This window comes from Molothrus ater, chromosome 9 (genome assembly GCF_012460135.2).
Source record: "Molothrus ater isolate BHLD 08-10-18 breed brown headed cowbird chromosome 9, BPBGC_Mater_1.1, whole genome shotgun sequence".
Classification (NCBI taxonomy): domain Eukaryota; kingdom Metazoa; phylum Chordata; class Aves; order Passeriformes; family Icteridae; genus Molothrus; species Molothrus ater.
In genome coordinates, this window is record NC_050486.2 from 13,871,676 (window position 1) to 13,876,290 (window position 4,615).

Below are 4,615 nucleotides of genomic sequence, written 5' to 3' on the forward strand. Positions count from 1 at the left end.
TAAAATACAGCCTAATCTCTAAAAATACATACATGTAGATAAGTCTTTCTCTTCAGCAAGTTATTTTATCATAAACATGAGCAACATTTATGTCCTTAAAAATTAATCCCAAAGGGGAGTCTTCCCAAAGTTAAGACCTGGGCTCCAGTATTATACTGCCAGAACTGATACTTAAGTTCCTTTCTCAAAAGAAGGATTTGAACAACACACTTTCAAGAAAAGTCTGTGTTTGAATTTTTTTTTCTACTTCAGTATTTTAGGCTTGGTCCTATGTGATTCTCTGAGCATTTTGGCATCATGTGCATCTCAGAAAACATCTCCATATAAGGGAATTTACTCAAGCAACGTAGGGAAAACACAGAACACAGATATCAGATAATAATTCCATCAAGGCTGAATTTGGCCCCATGATTCAGTTTGTGGTATTTGAAAGAAGTCTCTGTGCTTAGTTTTTCCAGATGTTGATTTTTAAGACACTTGCAAGATACTTTTAGGTAGAATTAATGACTGTTGAGAAAATGCTGTCTTCTGTAGTCTGGTACAGAGGAAAGAGGAGTGGGCTATGAACACCTCTTAGTGTCTGCAATTGTTCTACAAGGCAAGAGGATCTCTCATGAGATGAGAATGGTCTGGTAAAGTAGTTAAGAGGCAATACAGCACACATACAGCACACCACATTTAACCAAAGTACCAAAGGCAGAGCTGCATACCCCCAGAATGTTCCAAAGTACGTAGCAGTATGAGCACAGCAAGGTTTTAAAGGAGATACTTGAGGTAACATATGAATAAACAGCTTACCTAGGACATGCATTATTTTGAAAAGGAATCCTAATAAATGAAAGATTAGGAACAGTTTTGGGTAGTACGAAGGCTGTTCTGTAGAGTTCTTTCTTTGCAGTATCAATGCCAATGCTTGGCCTTGACCATCAGTAAGATTCAAGGCTTACTGGAGTCACAGCTTGTATTTATCCTACAGCAATTTTAACACCTTTAGTCACGCAAGTTAATTAGGCTAAAACATTACAGAGTGTTAGTGTCCCTGCCTACCTGGGACACGCCGTTTCACAACACTGGGAGTAGTTAGCACACTGACATGGCAGCCTGAGAAAAACTCCCCCAAATTCAAGAGAATTGCAAAAGGCCTTGCTTAGCTCCTTGTCTCAGCTGAGGCACATCAAAGGGGAGGAGAGCAGCCCAGCCTTGCTTTGGCCTCACCAGATCAGCTCACTCACTCACTGGTATTTTTTTCCTTAATCCTTAGGAGACAGCACAGTTGTAACTCAGAAATTCCAGAGTATCTTTCCCCTTCCTCAAGGCCCAGGCTGGTGGCCAGCCCTGTCTTTAGCCAGCCCCCCGTAAGCTGCAGGCCAGCGAGCTCCACGGACGGCAGCGCAGCACAGCACAGTGGGCACTGCTCCCCTCGGCCACCTCCCGCCCTACCGGGGCAGCGCCACTCCTGCTTTCCTTCTCCCTGCCCTCCTGTGCTTCCAAGCTCCGTGGCTCCCACCCGGGAACCTACTCCTGTGCTCCGGGCAAAAATCACACCCACGACCACAAACACACACACGGTGGTGTGTTTCCTCATCTGCTTCCACCCAGCCCCGTGGCTGGTACCGCCATCCTCCCCAGTTCAGAACCCCATTCCTCTCCCTCACACCAGCCACAGCACCCAGCAGCATATTCCTCCTTCCCTTATGGATCACCCTTCAGAGCTCATCCTGGCAAATTATCTTCCTGTACGCAGCTTAGCTCTCCCAAACCATCTCCTTTATCCTTTAGGGAAATCATCCCACTCCTCAGCTAAGCAGGCTGATTAAACCAAGGCCCTTTATCAGGATCAGATGGGTAGGAAGGAGACAATGCTCCACCTCAGAGATGGCTGGGCTCACCCCCACCATTAGGACTCACCAGTCACCCCCTTGCACATCTTCAGTCATTGAGCAGAACACAGAAATCAAATGTGTTTTAGAAGTTTGATTGAGCCACATTAATTCCATAGATTATGGTGGAATTACACATGGGATAATTTAAACTCAGGGAGTTTAACAGGACTACACATATGCTTATAATAATTCATGTGCAAGAATATTTGTAAGACTATGGTCCATGTTTCCAAGAAAACAGACTTAGTCTCTTCAGAGCTCTTTTTCTCTAGTTTCCAACTGAAGTCATCAGTGCATGTTTATGATATTACGTGTGGTGGCTGAAGAAGTTATTACAATGTCACAAAGAGGATCATGATTTCAGGTGGGGAATAATTCTTCTACAAATCCTCTTTCCATACAAACAGCCTTAGTAATAAGAAATGTGGAAAAATAGGACAAAGATAAGAGATTTACCCATAATGAGCCAGCTTGCCCAGTATGCTCCAGCTGCTTTGTAGTGCATTGACAGGCTTAAATTTGCTTTGTGTTGTCAGAGTGATGCAAAACAGAATGTGATTTTAACTACACTCAAATATTTCTTGTACAACCTCTTCCCTCAGGGTCTGGGCATATTCCTGGCCACAGAATAAATGGCAGTCATCACCCCAAAACATTGGTTATTTTCTAATCAGATATTCAGTATCAACAGAAAAACCCAACAAATTGTATTTGTGCCCTGCTCAGATGAGGTAAAACCCCCACAAACTACAGGATTTGTTTGAGGATAACTTAAACCTAATTGTACAGCAAGAAAATGGTAGGCCATATTTTTGTCTGCTACTAATCAGGTCCATTTTATTTGAAAATTGAGGAAACATATAATTTAGGGAGCTGAGGAAATCATACCAACTGTAAATGTCTCAAACTTCCCAAGCCACTGTGTATTGCAGCAAAAATGATTGAGAGCATTAACAAAGTGTCCTGATCCAACATCATTTAAGTCAATGGAAACATTTCCAAGGACTTGGGAGGATGTTGAATCTAGCCCTAAATCACATGTTCTCTGAGGCTATGAAAGATGAGTTTATCCCAACATGAATGTCTAAAAACTAATGAACTTTCATGATGTTTATGTGAACTGCCATTCCCTCACCCCATTCTTCAGTTTCCTGCTTCTCTTGCACAGTTTCCTTTTCCCAGTGGGTTCTTTAGGCAGTTCTGCTTCCTTTAATTAGGAACAGCCCTGGCTGTTTTCCTTAGAGGCAGCGCAGTGGAGAAGCGGTTTGAGCTGAGCTGATCCACAGCACCACAGTACAAAACAACCTGTGGGCTGCCTTGCCAGTTCCTCAGGACTGTTACAGCCCCGTCACAAGTCTTTTGAAAGAGCCCCGTTGGCTTCAGCCAGAGTTAAGACCACTCAGTCCTGATATTTTCCTATGAAATCGAGGCACAGACCTATTCTCTCCGTGGGATACCAAGTGGGCGGCTAAGTGGGCCACAGCTCCAGCGTGATAGCCTGCTGTGTCTTATACAACCAGTCCTACCAGTGGATCGTCTTATGATTTTTATTTTCAAATCTGTTAAAATTTAACCGTATTTGAAAGGTTACTTTGCGTGCCTAGTGTTACTCTAACACTGAAGGAAACAGTGCTGTATTTTCGGGTCAGGACTTCCCTCAATGGACCATGTGTTCACTGTGTACTCGCTTTCCAGAGTGGCTTCAGTGCCGATGCCAGCCGCGGTCCACCGCTGGCTCCCAGGAACGGGCTGGATCCGGTGTAATCCCGCTGGTATGCCCAGCACGCAAACCTCGTGTGTGCCCTGTGCTTTCCACAGAGGGACGGGACTCCCACGGCTCCCGGCGGCCACTAACACAGCGCAGCGCTGTCCTTGAGTGCCTGAACGCCGCAGGGAAGGAAGGAAGGGGGTGACCCGTACCAACTCCGGAGGTGCTGCCTCCCGCGGGACCCGCGCCCAGGAGCACATGGAGGTGCAGAGGAGCAGAGATCGAGACGAGCATGAGCCCGTCCTCCTGCTACATCTCACTGCGACAATTGCGCGCCTCTTTCCTCCCTCCTGCTCCGTCTCCCAGAGTTGTTCCAAGTTTCGCATACTATAACTTTTAAAGGAATTTCACAAGTAGCTCAGCCGCGGCACAGCGCAAGAGAGAGGTTTGCATGAGCGACCGAGGGTTTCCCCAGCATCCAGCCCTGCCCGCGGTCGACCCCACTATGCCTGGGCTTTCCGAGCCCTCCTCTCCGGCGGCCGGTCCCGCTCCGCCCGGGAAAGGCCGACGGGCAAGCATCGCCCCGAAGGCAGGCAGAGCCACCGCCGTGCTCCCGCCTTCCCGTCGCTCAGTGCCGTCATCCCGGTGCGGCGGGGGCTGCCCACCGCGTGCGGCACTTCGCTGCAGGGCGGGAGGCCCCCGTCAGCAGCCGGGCAGCGCCGGGCCGCGGCCGCCGGTCCCTCGCCGAGATCCCCTCCCCTTCCCCGGGGCCGCCGCGGGCCGTAGCAATCCGCGGCGGCGGCAGCCCTCGGTGGCGGCGGATTCCTTCCCGCTGACGTCCCCCCGCTCCGCCGCGCTCCCCGCCCCGGCCGGACCCCCGGGCGGCGCCCGGCGGCGGCTGCGGGGCGGGCCCGGGCGGGGCGAGTGCCCCTCCCCGCGGCCCCGCGCCCCCTCCCCGGCCCGTCGAGGGGGGGCTGCCCCGGCCCTGCGCCCCGATTGGCGCACAGTGGCTCCGGCCGGAGGG